Genomic DNA, 23,459 nt, shown 5'->3' with positions numbered 1-23,459 from the left:
TTATTTTTTTCCAAAAAAATCGCAATGTTAAGTGTAGCAAGAGCATGGCATGTCAGAGTATAAACACACAGCCCACTAGTTGCTCACTGAGGAGAAATTCACCACGCGCACATACACACATATAGCTGCTGCGAGTAAGTATTAGGACATCGGCAGCAAAGATGGCGCTCACCGTCAGCGCTGGACTCTCGTCAGCCGCAACTGTTTTGGCAATTTTCACAAAGTCTCGGGTTGTTGAGCGCAGCGGACGTGTGCTGATCTGAACGCGGCGGTCAATGATTGCGTGTTGTAAATAGTGCGCCAAAAAATATTTCTTTAAAATAAAATAAAATAAAATAAAATAAAATAATATAAAATAAAATAAAATAAAATAAAATAAAATAAAATAAAATAAAATAAAATAAAATAAAATAAAATAAAATAAAATAAAATAAAATAAAATAAAATAAAATAAAATAAAATAAAATAAAATAAAATAAAATAAAATGAAATAAAATGAAATAAAATAAAATAAAATAAAATAAAATAAAATGAAATAAAATAAAATAAAAAAGGGAATGGCTTTAACTTTGTGATTTTGGCCTAATATCCATCGGTTTTTTTTTTTTTGATAACTTGTTGACATATTGATGGAAATTCAAAAAAGGCACGTAAATGCCTCCTCTTATCCATTTTTTTCTTTTTCAATCCACTCCAATCTAATTTATAAGAACACACCTCCTGCAATACATCCAAATTTAACCCTTAATTTCTAAACTCGCCTCCCTTCTTCCGCTTAATCGCATTCTTCTTTCAACCACATTTCAACACTATAAACAGTACACCTTATATGCTTTTCACTATTTACCCACAAATAAACAAAAATCAATTAATTATAAGCGCATAAAATTTGCTTAATTATAAGCCAACAAAATAATAATAAAAAAAAAAAAACAACAACATCTATTATACAAAAGACACGTAAAGAGACGCGTACAGCGGCGACACTCATCAGAGCTGCCGTCGCAAACGTCAACATATCAACACTTACAAAATTCTAACACACATACTCATTTGCCAATAAAAGCGCCCACGCAATATTGTTACGAGACTCACACACATAACTGTAAACAATATCGATAGCCGTTGCGTTGACTACACACAAGCTGAGCTAGTGTAGTCGTTCCGGGGTTACACCAATCATACTCTTTTTTTTATGACTTCACTTTATTGTTGTTGTTGTTGTAGCAGTTGTTGTAATTTTGTCCACACTTTGCGCTTCTTATGTCACTCAACTGTCGCTAATATTTGTGCTAGCGCACTCATGTCCACAGAGTACTATTTGCATGCGAGCTGTTGAACAGCTGTGTGGAGTGAAAGTGGAATGTCCCGGCAGTCGGTGCGTATACGTAACTTTTTGATAGTCGGTTTGCTGGAGACAACCAGCTGTATTTCCATATTATACATATGTTTGGTTTCGCGCTGTCCAAAGTCTATTATATGAATGAATATTATTAAATGGAATGAAAATTTTAGTGACATTTCTATCAAATATAAAATTATATAAATAATTTATAATATATAAATTTTTGAAAAAATCGTTCCAGGAAATTTCGAGGAAAAGAACTGCTAAAACTCTTTTTCGATCAATTAACTGGGAAATGTTTTCATAACAACAGGAATTATTGTCCGCATATAATATTAAAATATTACAAAAAAATTTTAAAATATTGGACAACAAAAAAATTAAAAGAATTATTTAAAATATTTGCATGATAATGTTATAAAACTATCTTTAGTTTTTTTTTGCGTTTTTAAATTAAAAAAACTCGGAAAATATAAAAGAAAATATTTTCTAAGGAAAAACTAAAAACTAAAAATATTTGATGGGAAAATTTATTTTTAATTTTTAATTGACCTAGAAAATTTTTGTTTTTATTTCAAAAAAAAATATTTCAAAGCGCCAACATCTGTCAAGTATATGGAAAAATTGCAAAAACTAAAAAGCGCCATTTTATGAAATCCTAAACAGAATAAAATGAAAAATTCGCACTAAAAATTCCAAACTTACAGGTGTGCAATATTATCGTAGTTCGTAAATAAATACAACAAAATTAATAAAAATATGCATATATATTTATCGTGTATAATGGCATAATTTTAACAAAAACATAAATTGTGAAAAAAAAATTTGAAAAGTGAAAGTGGAAAAATAAAAATATTTTAACAAATAATAAAACAAACATTGAATATAAATTTCATTACAAATTAATAAAAAAAATTCTAAAATCTCATCTCATAAATAATAATATACGTCAAAATCATACATTCAAATTTTTTTGTGTATAAGTGGAGTGAAATTTTTAAATAAATACAAGAGCGATGAAAATGGAAAAACTTGCGAATTAAAAGAATTCACGGCAGAGAATAAAAAAATCAGCGGAAAATAAATGCAAGTGAGTGTCACTGATGGATTTTATGTGGAAAAACTGTTTTAGATTATTATATACATATAAAGAATAACAACAAAAAACAAGCAATAAATTAGTAGTTGGAAAAAATAGTGTAAAATATTTGGTTAAAAATTAATTAAAATAACGTTGCCTGAAAGTGAGAAACTGATAATGTTTAAATAGAAATAAAAGTTGCTAAAGAGAGTATTGTAGTTTTGTTCACATAACGGTTGTTTGTAATACCTAAAACTAAAAGAGTTAGATATAGAGTCATATATACCAAAGTGATCAGGGTGACGAGTAGATTTGAAATCCGGATGTCTGTCCGTCTGTGCAAGCTGTAACTTGAGAAAAATTAAGATATCTTGACTAAACTTGGCACAAATATTCCTTGGCACCATAAGAAGATCAAGTTCGAAAATGGGCAGAATCGGAGCATTGCCACGCCCACAAAATGGCGAAAACCAAAAACACATAAAGTGTGATAACTAAGCCATAAATAAAGATATAAAAGTAAAATTTGGAATAAAGGATCGCACTAGGAGGGGGCATATTTGGATGTAACTTTTTTGGGGAAGTGGGCCTGGCCCCGCCCACAAATCGGTTATTTAAATTTAACGCGCAAACTAATAAAGCTATATAAACCAAACATTCTGCAGTCGGTTCTCTTACATACCCCACCACACACCATGAAAACAGTTGAAATCGGATAATAACCACGCCCACCTCCCATACAAAGGTTAGGTTGAAAATTACTAAAAGTGAGTTAACTAACTAACGAAAAACGTCAGAAACACTAAATTTTGCAGAAGAAATAGCAGAAGGGAGCTGTACTTAGATTTTTTTACAAAATGGAAAATGGGCGTGGCGTCGCCCACTTATGGTACAAAACCATATCTCAGAAACCACTCGAAGAATTCGAATGAAATTCGGTATATAATATTTTCTTGACACCCTGATAACACGGACAAAAATGGGCGGAAATCGGTTCACAACCACTACTACTTTCCTTATAACTCAATTTTGAAATCCATCTGATTCCTTCACTTTATAATGTAAACATTTTTCAAAAATACGGTGAGCTTCATTACGCATATATGTATTGGTTAAATGTCTTCAATAAATTGCGAGAGTATAAAATGATCGGTTGCTCCCGAACTTAGTCTTTCCTTACTTGTTTTCATATTCATATTGTGGTATTTAATATTGTTTTAAGAATTGAATTGACACACTTTTTTAAGGTGGCTTCTATCTTCACAAATGTTTCCGAGTCGAAATTATAGAAAACATTTCTGGTTTGATAATCATACTGCCAAAATTAATTTGATTTCGAAATTTCTTTGAGTTGACATTTTCTCAATGATGGCAACCATTTTTAATAACCAATTTCAATATTTTAATATTATTATAATTTATCTATTTTAACAATTTAATTTAATTTTTTTAGTTGTATTATGAGTTATATGGAAATTGCTTGATATTGTAAGCGTTCTTTCTCATTCTTAAGTTTCTACCCATATTGAAATATTTTTTGGTATATATATTTTATACCTAAATTTATTTTCAACAATTGGCAACCCTGTAACTATGTTTGTTTCGAAACATTCAAATACTATAACAACTATTCCAAAAACAAAAGTTAAATTATTTTGATTCAGCTGACTTTGCAGTATCACTTCGTATGCTGTAGGGTATGTGACGGAATTTCGTTGTGTCACACAATTTCGTTGCATTGAATTTATTTGTCACATAGTTTTGAAATTTTTGGAAATATTAAATGAAATGGTCTTGATTTATTCTTATTCTTCAAGCTGCTTAAGTGAAAATTATTTAATATGTAATGTACCGGCGAACAATGCATATCACTTTCAGTTATAAATAGTTTATTCTGTTTAGCTTATCTCGCTACAATTTATTTAGTCATATAAAATCCACAACTATTATGTACTGAAATTTAGCCTGCATTTGACAATGTCAATTAACGGTAAATTTAAAAAAATTTAAATTGAACCACTCGTAGCGCAGTACACGAATGTACTAAAGCGTTAGCCAATGGGTTTGGGTGATCTCGGAGTTTGGATAAATATTTGTGTCTGCTGTTCTCTACTTCTTTCTTTACCATGAGAATACCAAGATCTTTATGGATATTTTCATTATGCATGTACCTTGGTGAGTACGTGATTGTTCTAAGCATTTTTGATTGAAATCTCTGAATTATATCAATATTGGTTGCACAGGTCGTACCCCACAGTTGAATGCCATACATCCAAATCGGCTTTATGACCGCATTGTACAAAAGCACTTGGTTGTCTAAGCTAAGTTTAGAGTTTTTATTTAAAAGCCAATTTAAATTTGCAGCTCTTATCTTCATGCAGGTTATTTTGCTCGATATGTGTTTTCTCCACGGGAGCCTTATATCTAAGTGAATACCAAGACATGTTTCTTCAGTCGCTTGGGGTACTAATTAATTTGTTCATTTTAACTGCCGGGCACGTTTTTGGTCTTAGGGAAAATGTAACATGCTTGCACTTTTGTTCATTTACATTTATACGCCAGTTGGCTAGCCATTCTTCGACAAAAATCAAATGATCTTCTAATACTCTTGATGCTATAATTGGGCATTTGTTTCGGCTCACTAAAGCTGTGTCATCCGCAAAAGTTGATGTCAAAACATTACTAGCTGTTGGAAGGTCTGCTGTATATATTATGTATAGAGGTGGCCCTAAAACACTGCCCTGAGGTGCACCAGCTCTTATTGGTCGTTCTTCAGATATGAAGTCTCCTACTTTGACAGTAAACTTTCTATTTTTTAAATAAGTTTCCAAGGTTTTATGCATTTCGAGAGATAAGCTTTTTTTAATCTTATATAAAAGCCCACAAAAGACCACATCTACAAATATAGCAGAACAGTACTCTCTACACTCGAACGCCCTTCTGATTTCGTTAGTAATTCTATGTACTTGTTCTACAGTGCCATGTTTTGCACGAAAACCGAATTGGTGCGTTGGTATTACATTATTTTCATGGAGGAAAGGAGACATCTTTGATAGTAACACTTTTTCAAATATTTTAGAAAGACAGGGTAGAAGACTGATTGGTCTGTAATATGTAATAAGAATTTGAGATGAAGAAAACGGAAAGCAAAAGCAATGAAAGCTATGGCGTAGAGTAATCGATGCAAGAATTTGCGAAAAAAAGAAGAAGAAATGATAAAAACTGCGAAGAAGTTGGCTCGTACTGAATGTGAGCACAGCGGCCGCGTTGCAACTTAGTAGGAAACCCACATTTACTCCACCGTTGTAAAAATGTGGCGCGTTTTTTATGCGCTATTTTCATGGAAGTGGAATTTTGCGATTTTTTATTTTTTTTTTCTCTTCGCTTTTCGATTGCTCTGCAGATAGTTTGCCATTGCCTTACACATTGCTTGGTTTCACCCTGCGTTGGCAGGTGCGTCGTACATATGGTGATACACATATAGGTGATATTCTGCCACGCTCTCACCTATTTCATCACAAGCGACTATCGAGATTGACTGTCACTTGATAGTTGTACATCTCAGCGAAGTAGTGGGACATGTCAGCGAGGGAAGGGCACTTGCGTTCCACATTATCTACGATCAAATGAATATTTTAATTATCGTATTTAAATTTTAAGCCACTTCAGTTGCTAAGAGCTTCCCCTCTAGTGGTATATTTTCACTAATTGTGTTCCACATATCTGTATTTAATTTTTTTAGTCTTTTGTCGAAATCGGACTATAACATTCCGAGATATCGAACAAGAAGACCCCAGTGCCAATAGATAATCTTTTACCGAAAATATCGGTAAATCCCTCAGATATTTTATAAAAGGTCAGAGAGAATATTTTTTATACTCTCGCAACAAATGTTGCTAAAGAGAGTATTATAGTTTTGTTCACATAACGGTTGTTTGTAACACCCGAAACTAAACGAGTTAGATATAGGGTTATATATACCAAAGTGATCAGGGTGAAGAGTGGAGTCCGTCCGTCTGTGCAAGCTGTAACTTGAGTAAAAATTAAGAAGGTTGCTTTCGAAAATGAGCAAAATCGGACCACTGCCACGCCTACAAAATGGCGAAAACCGAAAACACATAAAGTGCCATAACTAAGCCATAAAAAAAGCTATGGAAATAAAATTTGGTGTGAAGGATCGTACTATGAAGGGGCATATTTGGATGTAATTTTTTTGGGGAAGTGGGCGTGGCCCCGCCCCCTACTAAGTTTTTTGTACATATCTCGCACACAAATAGAGCTATATAAACCAAACTTTCTGCAGTCGTTTTTTTAGCCACTTCCTAATACAGTCCAAAAATGAAAGAAATCGGATCATAACCACGCCCACCTCCCATACAAAAGTTAGGTTGAAAATTACTAAAAGTGGGTTAACTCATTAACCAAGAACGTCAGAAACAGTAAATTTCACATAAGAAATGGCAAATGAAAGCTGCACTGAGATTTTTTTACAAAATGGAAAATGGGCGTGGCGTCGCCCACTTATGGGTCAAAAACCATATCTCAGGAACTACTCGACCGATTTCAATGAAACTTGGTTTGTAATACTTTCCTTACATCCCAATGATATGTTGTGGAAATAGGCCAAATCGCTTCACAACCACGCCTACTTCCTATATACCAGAACTTTGAAAACGATCTGAATCCTTTACTTTACAATATATAAAGTAAGTACTAGTGAAGATATCGGTGCAAAACTTTGCGCAAATACTGTATTTATAGTGTGGCAGCCCATTTCTAAAAATCGCCGAAATCGGACCATAGGTTTTGAAGGCCCCATATATCGAACATGAGGACCTCGGTGCTTCTAACCTAATATTAGGGTTTCCAACTTTCAATGGACTTTATACAATATATATTCCTTACTTGTTTTATAATAGTGATCTCTCGTATACTTAATATACGATTTTTAAAATATATGATGAGCTTTATACCGTATATATCGGTAATATGTGAGATATCATAAAAAATTAAAAGAACGGATAAACATGGATATAACGGAGCTTTGTAGCGAAAATAATTGGAATGGGTCTAAGAATTATCATAGCCCCAAAAACTATATTTAATATATTTGTTATTATAGTGAACTTTGTGATGGAAATTTGGGTTTAATTCTGAGTAATCTTAATAAATTTAGGTGGAAATATGACCTTTAGATATTTAGATAAAATGGGTATAAAAGTTGATCTTGCCCCATACCTCTAATATAATGTTTAAAAAATGTTAAACGATGTGCTTTTCCTGTAGAACTGTTGATCTTTCTCCCTATATAATAAATAAATTCAGTTTAGAGCAAGTTTTTAGCTTTGCTGCTCTTAGCTTTGTTAAACGTTGGTCTAAAGAATTTAGTAATCCGTATATTACTAAAATTATTTTTACAACATTGGCAAGGCCTATATTGGAGTATGGTTCTGTGGTATGGAATCCTAGCTATCAATCCCATTCTGATAAGCTTGTGCAATATTTTCACGAACACACACATGCATTTTCAGTGTGCGATTTGTGAGGCGAGCGAAAAAAAATCGATAGCTATATAACATGAGGTGGATATAACATGTTTTTTTTTCAATATTTGTTTATTTATTGAATCTGCTCTTTGGAGCCTAACAATAAGTTATAAAATCTTAATTCTAATTAAAACTATACAAGCTCAACCAAGTGATTGAGTTGTTTTGGTTGCTCTTCAGTGTGCTGGCATATCTCTTCTTTTTAGACGTGATTGATTACAAGAATGTAATCTCAGTTGTTGAAATGTTTCTTTCTGTAGTTGAGCAGTTTCAGAACTGGACCGCAAATTCCGCTCGTATGCGGACTGCGCCCCACACGTCGGTTGGGCGGGAGCAGGGTAATCGTTTGGGTGTATTATTTATTATTAATAGCTATGATAATTGTTGTGTTTGGCCCTGTGGCAAGAACACCAGGTGCAAAATACGCCGTCAAAATGCAATGTGGAAACCAAGTAAGTAGTGCAAATTTTACTTGGTAATAGAAGATGGAAGTGGGTAAATGAAAGGTGAAGAAATATATGAGGAAATAGAAAATGATAATGGGTAGAAGAAATGTAATGAATTAAATAAAAAATGTTGGAATAATAAATATTACAAGTAGCACTAGGCAATGAGTAGGGTAATGTAATCTTAAAGATTAAAATAAGCTTTTCCTGCAATTCAAATCAACCACTTTTATAGTTACCTTATAAAAATAGTCCCTCGTTAGCTATGGTTGCACACAAAGTTATTATCATAAACATCTCGCAGGTGTGTAGCATACAAACGCTTTTGTTATCTGTTTGCCTATGAAATTTTATGTTGTAGTTTAAGTCTTTAGAAGCAATCGGACTTTTTTCTCTATTCAAGTCAATTAAATTGAGAGAATCCTCATATTTTATCATTCCATTTCCTTCTCATCTTATTATAATATTTATGAGTTGAATAAGCTTAAACGTGACTAATTTCCAGTTCATTTCACTTCAAGTATCTCAATATCCTTTATAGCACATATAATGAATGCTTTTTGTTCGACCTGTAACGACACTTAATTTAATACTAATTCAGTTTGCCAATAAATTAGGCTTAACTATTTGAAATTCAATTTACGGTATTGTTAATGTTTAAGTATTTTTGTTTAATTGAAATGCAATACACAGGGATTAAGTGAAAATTGCCAATTTTGTTGTTGTGCGTTTGAGTTGGTTTTAGCTGAAGTGTGTGTGTTTGTATTTGTCTATTTCAATATATATTGATTACAGGAATTAAAGTAAAATGAATATAAGAGCAATATGCTTTGTGTTGTTTACGCTTAATATGACAGACATAATTGGACTTTGAAGTGCTTAATCTTGTTTGTGGTTTGATAAATTATTTTTTCTTTCCAATAATATTTGTGTAAATTGTATTTTTGTTTTTGTGGTTTTGAACTCTATCTACGATTCCTAATATTATATTAGGTCTACAACTTTGCTTCCGCAGTGTTTTTTTGTAAATTTAAGTGTTTTTTTTTGTATAAAAACGGTTACAAATATCGATGTTACAAATGTCGATGAGCCTCAGCCGCACTTTTCTTGGAATTAAGCAAAATTTCCCGCAAATGTCGAGAATTCGGCTCAAAAAGTGACATTTTCAGTTGAGAAAAAGTTTGGGATGCAAACAGATATCTACAAATATTTTGTTGGGTTAATGTTGACACAAATGTCCAAGATCGATATAAAAAAAAATCGATTTAATCGACCAGTGCTTGACCCTAGAGACATCTATTGGAAAACGGCGGAAACAAAATTGTAGACCTAATATTTGAAAGGAATAGTTAGAAGACTCATGTGATATCAAGAGGGGCACCTATTATATACTTAAAAATTCTTTGTTTACGATATTTGTAATTTTTAAGCACCATTCACCATTTTTCGTACGATTCTACTCTCTCTATTGTATAAAAAGTCTTCCATATTACTCAATCACATACATACGATCGATATATGTGGGTCAAAAGGGATTTCAAATATTCTTTTAAGCATTCAAAATGAAATGACTGACATTTGCTTGTGTTTACATATACGCTGAGTATAGAGAAATGTAAAAACATAAGATACACAAACAGTTATCACTCTCTATATAGACATTTTTTTTTTATAGAAGGGGGAAGCATCGAAAGCCGGAGTGCGGAACTTTAATCCGCTAAACCTAACCTACTCCCAACTCAAGACTTTCCCACTGAACCACCGGATTAAGTATTACTTCGTGGGAGTGACAAGACAATTTTAGGTCTCCTCTATGGCACGGACAGACAGACGCCTAACCTGTTGTACATGTCTCAGTTCTGTCATAATTGAAGCTGCCGCTAACAGCTTTCCACTTGTTAGGGGACTGGCACATAAGTGCAGTCAAGTTTTCCACCGTAAAATTACCCCCAAGTGCAGTTTTTAGCCTGTCCCTTACGTTCACAAATCGAGGACAGTGAAAAAGTACGTGATAAGAGTCTTCTATGGACTCCGTACACATCGGACAATACGGACTATCGTCGTGCTGGAATTTGTGGAGATAGCTTCTAAAGCACCCATGTCCACTAAATATTTGGGTCAAATGAAAGTTCAGGTTCCCATGCTGTCTATTTATTCATGACTGGATGTCAGGGATAAGTCTGTGAGTCCACCGTCCTTTGGTTGAGGTTTGCCACCGCTGCTGCCACATTGTTATACTCTTAATTCTCTCTTCTCTCTTTTTTGATTCTGTGGGTTTTGATAGTTCGCTTAATCTTGCGAATTCGTCACCGTGGATGTCTATGGGCGGCATACTTGCCAATACTTCAGCTGCTTCGCTGGATATAGTTCTGAAAGCACTTATTACTCTTATTGCTGATAGTCGATGTACCACATTAATTGGTCTGCTATACGCTTTTATGTCTAGCGCCTGGGCCCATATTGGGACCGCATACAATATTACGGATCTCATAGCTTTTGCAACTAGAAATCGCCGGCTGGAACGCACGCAGCCTTTATTTGCCATTATTCTTGATAGGGCGTTATAAATCTTATTTGCTTTATTTGATGTCTACGCCAAGTGCTCCTTGAATTTAAGCTTAGAGTCTATTATTACTCCTAGATACTTCAACTGTGGCAGTGAGGTAATCTCACAATACCCTATAGTTAGGGTTATTCTTTCTTCAATTTTTCTGGTGCTTATGAGCAATACTTCTGTTTTGTGCTCAGCCAGTTGCAAACTCATGGAAGAGAACCATTGTCGTAGCCCATTTATACATTCATTGCATTTGATGCGGAGGTCAGCTATGTGCTTAGCCACTGCTACTACTATAAGGTCGTCGGCATATGCGATAATTTTAACAGTTTTTGGTTGTTGTATTTTCAGCACCCCATCATACATTAGATTCCATAAAAGGGCGCCTAAAACCGATCCTTGCGGTACTCCACTCGAAACATAATAGCTCTTCGCGCCTTCGTCCGTGCTCTATATAGACATATACATATACATACATATGTATGTATCACACTATATTTTTATATTTTTTCTCGCATTAAGTAGTGTGAATACTCATCAAGTCAATCAAGTCGAACCAAATATTACAGTCATTCGAACAACTGTAAGAAAATCATTATTTTCCATGGATATATCCGCATATGCACACAAATGTATATACAAACATAATTGAAAAACTCATACAAGTCCATACTAACTTAACATAAACAAATGTTAGTCTGTTAGCCCAATGTTTATAAACTTACATTAAAACTGAAATAATTCAACCTTTTCCCAGCGGTCATTTAAAATTTAATACTCAAGGCACCTCATATACATATATATATATACATATGTATATAAATGCATGTATACGCATTATTTACCCTATTACCTCCTACAATGGAAGAATGCCGTAATAACAATAGTGCGCTTCAAAATAAAGCAATTAGGTTGTTTTTATTGCAGGTCTTAAGTAAATATATGATAACAATTAAAGCGTATAGCCTAAGCTATATTATTATAGAGTGGCTTTAGTTGAGTTGATTGACATAAGACAGTCATATACGTAATTTATGTTGGTTTTTGAAATAAATTTGAAGTTAATTTAATTTTATTTTATTTTATTTTATTTTATTATACTCTCGCAACAAATGTTGCTAAAGAGAGTATTATAGTTTTGTTCACATAACAGTTGTTTGTAACACTCAAAACTAAACGAGTTAGATATAGGGTTATATATACCAAAGTGATCAGGGTGAAGAGTGGAGTTCAAATCCGAATGTCTGTCTGTCCGTCCGTCCGTCCGTCCGTCTGTGCAAGCTGTAACTTGAGTAAAAATTAAAATATCTTGATGAAACTTGGCACACTTATTTCGTGGCACCATAGGAAGATTGCTTTCGAAAATGAACATAAAGTGCCATAACTAAGCCATAAATAAAGCTATGAAAATAAAATTTGGTATGAAGGATCGCACTATGAAGGGGCATATTTGGATGTAATTTTTTGGGTCAGTGGGCGTGGCCCCGCCCCCAAATCGGTTTTTTCTATATATATCTCGCAAACCAATAAAGCTATATAAACCAAACTTTCTGCAGTCGGTTTTTTCCACCATTTTCTTATACAGTCCAAAAATGACAGAAATCGGATCATAACCACGCCCACCTCCCATACAAAAGTTAGGTTGAAAATTACTAAAAGTGGGTTAACTCACTATCGAAAAACGTCAGGAACACTAAATTTGACATAAGAAATGGCAGATGAAAGCTGCACTCAGATTTTTTTACAAAATGGAAAATGGGCGTGGCTTCGCCCACTTATGGGTCAAAAACCATATCTCAGGAAATACTTGACCGATTTTAATGAAACTTGGTCAGTAATAGTTTCCTAACATCCCAATGATATATTGTGAAAATAGGCCAAATCGCTTCACAACCGCGCCTACTTCCTATATACCAGAACTTTGAAGACTATCTGAATCGCTTACATTACAACATATAAAGTAAGCACTAGAGAAGATATCGGTGCAGAGCTTTGAACAAATACTATGTTTATAGTGTGGCAGCCCCATTCTTAAAATCGCCGAAATCGAACCATAGGTTTTTAAGGCCCTATATATCGAACACGAGGGCCTCGGTGCTTCTAAGCTAATATTATGGTTTCCAACTTTCAATGGACTTTATGCACTATTTATGACGAATATGTGGGTCAAATTGTGTATTATTAATATAAATAAATTGCGAGAGTATAAAATGTTCGGTTACACCCGAACTTAGCCCTTCCTTACTTGTTTTATTTTATTTTATTTTGTTTTATTTTATTTTATTTTATTTTATTTTATTTTATTTTATTTTATTTTATTTTATTTTATTTTATTTTATTTTATTTTATTTTATTTTATTTTATTTTATTTTATTTTATTTTATTTTATTTTATTTTATTTTATTTTATTTTATTTTATTTTATTTTATTTTATTTTATTTTATTTTATTTTATATTATTTTATTTTATTTTATTTTATTTTTTTTTTTATTTTTTTTTTATTTTATTTTATTTTATTTTATTTTATGTTATTTGATTATATATATATATTAATAACACTGTCCAACAAATGAAGACTTTTTGAATGGAACAGAATAGCGACCCCATAATTCTGAAAGCGTATGTTGATTAGATTATTTTTGTAGAACAAACTTATGGTCCAGCACGTCTGAGTTTTTTTTTACAGTGGGTTAAAGTTTTCATTTTTTGGTCGAAGGGAGCATTATACTATATGAAAAAAATGTTGTATGTTAATGTCTGAGAGAATTCTTATGGTTAGAGTTGTATTGTGGAATTGTATGAGGATTATTTTAGTGGAAGATCTTAACCCTCTAACTGGTTTCTTTATGGGTCAATTTGACCCTTTTTTCGAGAAAATCAAAAAATATCCTTTAAAAAAGGACATTTAAGGATTAAAATATTCTACGAAAATGTTTGGCGGAAAATTTCAGTGGGGGTCACCAAAGACACCATTGTTGTAAATAAAGCTCTTTACGATTGATAAAAAAATTATAATTTTGGTTTAATAGTGGTTTATTATAGTATGTACATTTTTTTTTTGCTTCAGCAGTAGTAGGACAAGGGATTAATTTTTATATTTATTTATTTATTTTAGTACTAGCAGACCCGGCGAACTTCGTACCGCCTTAGCGTAAATTTGGCGCACTACTCTATTTTGTATAGCTGACCTATCTTATGTATGCGTACCTATTCAATTTGAACTGGAATCTATAATATCCTCCATATAAAAATGAATACTAATTACAAATTGTTTGTATGGGAGATTAGAAAGGTGTGAATTTTAGGCATTTTCAGGCATTTTTTTCTCTCCGTAAGAAACATCCTCAAACTCCCTGGAATACACACAAAAAAGAATCAGCCAAATCGGTCAAGCCGGTTTCATGCTATGTCGTGACAACGGAAAACGAGTTTAATTTTTCGTTTTTGTGGCTAAGGTAATTTTTCAATGCAGAGAAAAAATTCTTACGCCTAAAGACGAAAACGTTATATCTTCTTCAAAGTCGAGATTGATTTATGTTAAGCAGCATGATAACAACTCACACTACTTTTAATTGCAAGTGAGTGGGGATAATCCAGAAATTTTAAATAGTCTGTGCGATAATTGAATACGCCATCCTGGTTTGTAGCTGTGTCAACTCTAAATTGTCGCATTAAGATCGATGAGATTCTTGTTTTTTTACCACCAATATAGGTCATTCAAGCAGTCATTTATGGTTATCATATTGTGGTTTCATGTCAGGAAAAACACGATGAATAAGCTTCTTCTTTGAGTCAATGAAGTGACAGAAATATGTTGGAAATGTTATTAATCCATTGAGGTGTCAACTGGGACCCTACCATTTCCAACTGCTTCTAAAATCGCAATTTGATATTGTTGCAAAATTAGTGGTATGTTAGTTGTTTATTGGCGAATCTTTATGTGTCGCCATAAAGTAGATGATTTTAATCATGCGATTATCCAGGAATAATTGGAAGAGTCTGGCGTAAATCATCTGTCAACAGAATCATGGCTACACCAAAAAAGTTTTGGTTGTCGCGTAAATCTTTTGAAGTCCTTCGCAGTGCCTCCAGCGACTTCATGAATATCTGGAAAATCTTCGCTATAGCGCTACTTTTGACGATTTTACAGACTGGTGTTTCTTCGATTTGCAATTTAGGAATAATTTCAAGGCCGAATGTGACGTTGGTTTGCCTACTAACAGTTGCCAAGTTGCCCCTATTCCCGTTAACATTAGTGGTGAAAATGAGAGAAATTGCTTCAGGAATTACATCAGCCCTCATATACTATATATGATGATTTTATATTGGACTTTATGCCGAATATTTAGGTCAAATTGTGTGTTTTCTTAAAAAAATTAATGTTCGGTTGCACTTAGCCTTTCCTTATTTGTTACAAATTGTTTAGGATTATCGACACAACCTTATACAGTTAAACACTGACAAAAATATTTCAACAAAGCAACAATGACAACCTTCAAAATGTTATTATTTTTTGTATTCTTTTTTCACATTTTTGTTGTCAATTCAAATAAAATGCTCTTTTTATTATCTTCCTCGCAATTTTTCCATATTTACATAATTTCTAAACCTTTCCTACCCTTCACCGAATATTTCAAGACTTCAATTAGCCAGATCGGTTTGGCCGTTCTCGACTTTTTGCGAGACTAACGAACAGCAATTCATTTTTATATCTATAGATTAGAAATTGTTTGTACATATGAGAATTTAAAAAAGTGTGGATTTTAGCCTTTTTCAGGACCTTATACTTCAAGGAATATTGCAAAAAAAGAATTAGCGAAATCGGTTCAGCTGTTCTCGAGATATGCGCTTAGCAACACATTTTGCGATTCATTTTCAATTAATTTTTCTTAAATGCGTTTTTTAATACTTCACTATTTAATTTTTTTTATAATTTCCAACATACAAACCTTGTCCTAACAATAAAGAATTCATAAAACCAAGAATCATCGGATTTGGTGCAATCGTTCGAAAGTTATGGGCGTACATACATTTCGAAGATCCATTTTTATTTATATAGAAGAAGAAGATAGATATGTTTTGTTAGAAAAAAGTACAAAGACAATAAGAAAAGCAATTCAAGCAACGGCGCGTTGATGCAAAATAAGTAACTGTAAAACAGAGTAAATATAGTTCACACTGTATTTACATATCTACATACATACATACATACGGCAATTTATGCGAGCATTTGATTGTGCTGTTTAGCGTTATTTCACTTGTTCTGCGATCATTTATATATGCAAACTTTTTTGCTTTGTACTTTACTTCAATAAGTTATGTAGTAAAAGATGCGAGAGATGGAAGAGAGAGAGAGAGTGCGTGCCGCAAACGATAAAGGGCACACGCACACACACAAAGCGCGCTTCGCTGTAGACTGCGTTTGGTGAACGAAAAACCTTATGCTTGCAATATTTTTGGTTTTTCAAAACCTTCAACCCGAAAGAAAAAGGATTTGATTTCGGAAAATTAAAAAAATAAGTATGCCACTCGCGAGCCTAGAGCAAATGCTTTATTTAAAAAAAAAAAATTATAAAAATCGCTTCAGAACTTTAGGAGATTAGCCGTTACAAACATTTTTCATATAAGCGATTTTATATAATTAGTATAGATGTATATTTTTTTTGTTTTGCTTCAGCAGTAGTAGGACAATGGATTAAAGATTAAACTTAATATGCTTTCCTGTATTTAGCTTGACGTGAATGTTTCGATGTGTCAAGGTTTCTGTACAAGCCCCATACATATTCAGCAAGCATTACAGTTTGGGATTTCCCTTTGAATCTTTCTTCCAATACCTTTATATCCTGATGAAACCTTTCACCGTGTTCATTTGAAACCGTTCCAAGGTTTTCTTTAAAAAAATTCAGATGAGAGTGCAGAAAATGCAGCTTTAGTGACATCTTAACGCCAATATTGTTAAAACCGTTTAGCATGCTTTCAATATTTTCTGCAAAGTTTTGTGGTTTTGAGTTTCCAAGGAATTCTGATATAACCAGCTGCATAAAGTCAAATGCTGTCTTTTGCATATCCGACAGATGACCATAAAATTCTTCATCTTGTAATAATATATCGGGTCCAACGAGCATTCCTAGAAAAGGTAGTTTACATTAAATGAAATAAATTATTTCTTAAAACGTTCTTTTAATTTTGCTGCAGATAAGCTGGGGAAAATTGTTTGAATGCGTTTGAAAACATATTCTTGTGTATTTAAGCTTTTAATAAAATTTTTCACCACGCCCAACTTAATATGCAGCGGTGGAAGTATGACCTTATCTTTTGGGACAAGAGATTCATGGATTACATTTAAGTCACCAATAATATTTTCTTTACGTTCTTCGAAATATTTAATATGATAATGACTGCTGGTAGCACGTGAATCCCATTTACAAAGAAAGCACATATATTTTGTGTATCCTGTTTGCATTCCAGTCAATATTGCAATCATTTTGAAGTCTGCGCATACTTCCCATTTATATTTATAGTATTCAATTTTATTTAAGAGATTTGAAATATTTGCGTATGTTTCCTCCTTTTTTGTGGAATACGCAACCGGTATTGATGGATGCTGATTTCCATTGTGCAGTAAAACTGCTTTTAAGCCTGTTTAAGCTTTGAACTATCTATAAATAGTCGCCAAGCGGAAGAGTCCAGTGGAAGCTTTAGATATTTTAGAACCTCTTCAATACTGCAACAGTATACAAGTTCTTCTGATTTTTTAAACGGCCGATCTTGACGACGTTTTCACCTACTTTGTATATGTTGACGTGTAATTTTGCCAATTAATCGTAAAGAGCTTTATTTACAACAATGGTGTCTTTGGTGACCCCCACTGAAATTTTCCGCCAAACATTTTCGTAGAATATTTTAATCCTTAAATGTCCTTTTTTAAAGGATATTTTTTGATTTTCTCGAAAAAAGGGTCAAATTGACCCATAAAGAAACCAGTTAGAGGGTTAAGATCTTCCACTAAAATAATCCTCATACAATTCCACAATACAACTCTAACCATAAGAATTCTCTCAGACATTAACTTACAACATTTTTTTCATATAGTATAATGCTACCTTCGACCAAAAAATGAAAACTTTAACCCACTGTAAAAAAAACTCAGACGTGCTGGACCATAAGTTTGTGCTACAAAAATGATCTACTCAACATACGCTTTCAGAATTATAGGGTCGCTATTCTGTTCCAAAAATGCTGTTGGACAGTGTAATTTTTATGCTAACACATTCATGTGTGAACACATACGTATACGTAACCTTCCTCAATATCACTGTTTTCCTTTTTGCTTTGTTTTGTTTCTAAGACAATACTTGCAATCTCTTTTTTCAAATTCAGACATTCACGCCTCCATAATGGCATATTCCATTTTCTCCCGACTATTCATTCGCATACTGGTATATATATGAACCTATGTATGTACTTAGACATCTTTTAATAACCACGGTTTTATGAACTTTCCAACTTGTGGTTGTTGTTATTGTAGTTTTATGTGCATTTCGAGTGTTAAGCGCCTGTGAGGATTTCCATTAAGCGAAAAATGCGCAGTAATTTCGTTAAATTTGAATGATATGGGATGCAATACATGCGCTTACATGGGTGTATGTGTGTTTGTATCGGAGCAACTGTGTGTGAGTATATGTGAAAAGGTCAGTTATATTCTTCAAAAAATATTTTTTACATGAACTCACATTATCTCTCATATAATTGTCGCTTGAGGTCAACTACAGTCTCAAAAATCAACTAAAACGCTGAAACGCCCTGTCATACCACAGTAATTTTATAATGGTGTTGTGGTTTTCAGTTAGCTCAAATTTGACGAGAAGCTTTATAAAGCACAATTACAGCCCACATCGATATTGCGGTGGTTTAATGGCCGCAGAAAAATGTGCAAAAGATAAAAAACGAAGCATAAAATGAAGACGAAGCAACAAAAATTAGAACTCCGCATTGCATGCTCGTTGTGTAAATCAACTTTTGCAAAGCGCATGAAAATATACCGTTAATAGCTTATGTGTTGTTTTGATGTTTGCGGCTGCAGTCCCTTAGGCGCTACATGCCACATGTGGCAGATAAGCGTAGAATAATTAGGCAACAATCAACCGAAACGAAAAAATAAGAAATACACAGAAGTTGTGTTAAAACAGACAGCCAACAGCAGTAAATTTGAGAAAAGAAAATAGATAAAAACAAGTAAGGAAGGGCTAAGTTCGGGTGTAACCGAACATTTTATACTCTCGCAATTTATTTATTTAACTTTATTTATATTATAATACGCAATTTGACTCACATATTCGTCATATATATTGTATGAAGTCCATTGAAAGTTGGAAACCATAATATTAGGTTAGAAGTCCTCGTGTTCGATATATGGGGCCTTAAAAACCTATGGTCCGATTTCGACGGATTTAGAATGGGGCTGCCACACTATAAACATAGTATTTGTGCAAAGTTCTGCACCGATATCTTCACTAGTGCTTACTTTATATATTGTAAAGTACACGATCCAGATCGACTTCAGAGTTCTGGTATATGGGAAGTAGGCGTGGTTGTGATCCGATTTGGCCTATTTCCACAACATATCATTGGGATGTAAGGAAAGTATTACAAACCAAGTTTCATATAAATTGGTCAAGTAGTTCCTGAGATATGGTTTTTGACCCATAAGTGGGCGACGCCACGCTCATTTTCCAGTTTGTAAAAAAATCTGAGGGCAGCTTTCATCTGCCATTTCTTATGTGAAATTTAGTGTTTCTGACGTTTGTCGTTAGTGAGTTAACCCAGTTTTAGTAATTTTCAACCTAACCTTTGTATGGAAGGTGGGCGTGGTTATTATCCGATTTCTTTCATTTTTGGACTGTATTAAGAAGTGGCTAAAAAAAACGACTGCAGAAAGTTTGGTATATATCTCTATTGGTTTCCGAGATATATTCAAATAACCGATTTGGGGGCGGGGCCACGCTCACCTCCCCAAAAAAATTACATCCAAATATGCCCCTTCATAGTGCGATCCTTCATACCAAATTTTATTTACTTTACCAAGGTTCATCGAGATATCTTAATTTTTACTCAAGTTACAGCTTGCACAGACGGACGGACGGACGGACGGACGGACAGACAGACATTCAGATTTGAACTCCACTCTTCACCCTGATCACTTTGGTATATATAACCCTATATCTAACACGTTTAGTTTTGGGTGTTCCAAACAACCGTTATGTGAACAAAACTATAATACTCTCTAGCAACTTTGTTGCGAGAGTATAACAAGTAAGGAAAGGCTAAGTTCGGGTGCAACCGAACATTTTATACTCTCGCAATTTATTGCTATATTTTTATCAAGATACCACACAATTTGACCCATATATTCGGTATAAAGTGCAATAGAAAAACGAAAATAATCATATATGGTATATGGGCAGAGGTAATTCCTGAGACGATTAAGCTCATTTTGATCACCAACATACATTATATCAAAGATTATATGCTCATTTAATTTGGCTAAGACATTTCATATATTAGCCGATTTCTAAGCTATTAAGCCCATCGTATTTTTGAAAATCCTATAATTAGCTATATGAGAGCTAGGTGAAGTTATGACCTGATTTTAGCCGAGTGAGTTACATCCACATACGCCCATAGGCCGATCCTTCATACCATATTTTACTTCCATAGCTTTATTTATAGCTTAGTTATAGCACTTTAAGTGTTTTCGGTTTTCGACATTCAAGTTACAGCTCGCACGGACGTACGGACAGACAGACATTCGGATTTGAACTTTACTCGTCACCCTGATCACTTTGGTATATATAACCTTATATCTAACTCGTTTAGTTTTAGGACTTACAAACAAACGTTATGTGGACAGAACTATAATACTCTCTTAGCAACTTTTGTTGCGAGAGTATAACAAATAGGCCTTTGGAGACCTCTAGACACACTAACTAAAACCTGGTGAATATCTTTGATCATACGTAATTAAGATGTAGAAACATCTCTTTGAACATCATCATCATTTTCGAACACTGACCTATACGTTATAGACCGGAAGAACTTTGTATGAATTCTATTAAGTCCAGTTGCGTGGATTCGCAAATCCTCTCATTATAGGTAAAAAATACTAATTTTTAATGAAATATATTGTGCGTACCAAGGACCAAGGAAGTTTGTATTGAAGCGCCCTGTTCAACAAGTTTACGAATCTTAATTTGCTTAGAAACCAGAAACCTCAAAAAACCTGGGACTACATTATTAAAAATAGTTGACAATAAACTGCGGTTAGAATCTTATTCGTTTGGATATGGATAACCTATTGGCAATTGACCTCCTAGATAACAACAAACTACAACTTGAGTCAGAACGGTCATTCCTAGCTAGGGTTCTGAAAAAGATATCGCATACTTCAGTTTAGAGAATGTCAACTGGCAAAGAATATGATACTGAGCTGTGAATGAGTTTGTAAAACTACATTTAAATGAGATAAAGCCAGAGCTGGAGAGATCAGAACCAGCACCGGTGTATACCCAATCTTGATAATCCGCGTATCTATTCAGAAACCTTTCAGAAATTCAGACTTAGAACTTACGGGACTCTATACTTTAGATATAATTCTTCTTGAAATTTTTAGAAATGGCTTGCCGAAATGCTTAGTAAAGTATATGTTCCAGTTCTATTATAAGTAGAAACTCATGTCAATCATCAGAGGACAACATCCTGCAGTAGTTAATAAAAACTTATTTATGAAACTAAAGCATACTAAAATAAGTACTATAATTTTATAACTATATTCCTCCTTAGTTAACTAACACGTTTAACCATTTACTATACACTTAATGGCCAAGAAGCCAACCGCGTTAATGAACAACTGATTTCACGCTTAATGGTTTGGAAACTTCGTAAACAACTCACTGCACGTTATGTTGCTGGTATTAGTGTAAAACTGCAAAAATAATATCAACACTAAAATCGCTTTAATGCTGCTTCAGAAATTTCCACTAACTGCTAAGGAGAGTTCCACAAACTGTGAAGTGATGGTTTTCTTGTGAAACGATAAATGGAAATGTTTTGTGAAAATAGTAAAAGGACACTTTAAACAGATAAATAAATGATAGTATTAAATTATTAAAATTTTCAAGATATTAAATTAATGTAGGTATATGGAATGGTGGATTGTATTTGAACAAGTTTTTTGGCGGTTTATGGTAGCGAGCCTCTCAAAGGTCATCTAAATTACTCAATTGACAACACGTAGTTAGATTACTGGACCTAGATTACAAACCTTAGTGACTTTTCAGGAAAAAATAAGAAATTACTGGACGGAACTATAGTAAACCCCTACTATAATGGAAACACAAGTGCTCTCGTGCCAGATTTGATTTCAGATGTTATGTGCACCTATGAAAGCTCTGAGGAAGATTTATGTATTTAGCAAGGAAAAGAGACCCCGAAAACCTTAAGTGGGATGAACATAAGTTGTTGGAAAACCGGAACAGGTAATAAAAAATTTTAGAAAGGTTTCAAGACCAGATAGAATTTTGGTAAGACAGGAAAGGGATACAGTAATTGAGATCAGTCTTATCCCGATAGCCAAAAGTACAATATTCAGGAGTACTATGTACTGAACCATTAACCGGGACAAAGGTAGTAATATTAGAAGAGTTTTTGTTGTTCCAGTCGTCATTGTTGCAAAAACCTGGTATCGTGTACTAACAACTTCGGAGACCCCACACATTGTCTTTTCAAATGTCATGTGTCGACCTGATATACGTATTCTGGGAAATCTGTCTCATGCAAGAGAATATCGTGGTTTGGGTGAGATAATACAATAAGGCTTAGGTTTAGCTACTCCTAAATCCTTAAAGACTGGTTCATCTCTTCTATTTACTGTAGATTACATATAAAAAAAGCTAGGTGAAGGGATAATTTGTTTAGCGATGATAAGGAGATCTACCGATACGATCTTGGCTCGGACTTAACTATATCAACTGTAAAGCATTATCTGATGTGCAACCGAATTGAAGTACCCATTGAATCCAGTGAGCTATTTTAACTGAGTGAACAACCGTATGTTAAGGTACTCTCTAGGTTTCAAAGATAGATCTCGGTAGATATTTTATTCAGAAAGTTATAAATACTAGTATGGACAGAGATTAGATTGAGTCTATCTAAGGAGAAATACCTATTAATTTAAGAAGTTAAAACTCCTTTTTACCGCTTTTTTATAAATATAGCTTAGAACTTAAGTTAAATGGAAAAAGATATGCTAACCCTCATTACTTTCAAGTTTTTTTCTATTGAACCTATCTAAGCATCTCTGTATTAGAAATTTTTTGAAGCGAAGAGAAAAAAGAACTGCGATTGAATAAATTGCTCATACAAATCAGAGATATCCCAAGCAACTTGAGTGAACTCAGCAAATGCTTTAATGATATCCATCACTTATGCA

The 23,459-nt window shown here is 33.5% G+C and overlaps 1 protein-coding gene across 6 annotated transcripts in view; it reads left to right on the top strand.

Annotated features, from left to right (window-relative positions):
- The first annotated feature begins 226 nt into the window (after positions 1-226).
- LOC105220342 (protein kinase C, brain isozyme) overlaps positions 227-23,459 on the top strand; it is a 699,782-nt gene continuing 676,549 nt past the window's right edge. Inside the window, exons 1-2 of one of the 6 annotated variants that reach the window (XM_054234421.1) lie at positions 227-288; positions 2,053-2,435. The gene's annotated coding sequence lies outside the window, so the exon portion shown is untranslated. Of the gene's footprint in view, positions 296-429; positions 1,379-1,586; positions 2,436-23,459 lie in introns of those variants that run through there. The other 5 variants (XM_054234417.1, XM_054234418.1, XM_054234420.1 and 2 more) reach the window with 5 other exon arrangements.

Source organism: Zeugodacus cucurbitae, chromosome 6, assembly GCF_028554725.1.
Source record: "Zeugodacus cucurbitae isolate PBARC_wt_2022May chromosome 6, idZeuCucr1.2, whole genome shotgun sequence".
In the NCBI taxonomy this organism is placed as follows: domain Eukaryota; kingdom Metazoa; phylum Arthropoda; class Insecta; order Diptera; family Tephritidae; genus Zeugodacus; species Zeugodacus cucurbitae.
This window is presented reverse-complemented; position numbering and strand designations above follow the sequence as displayed.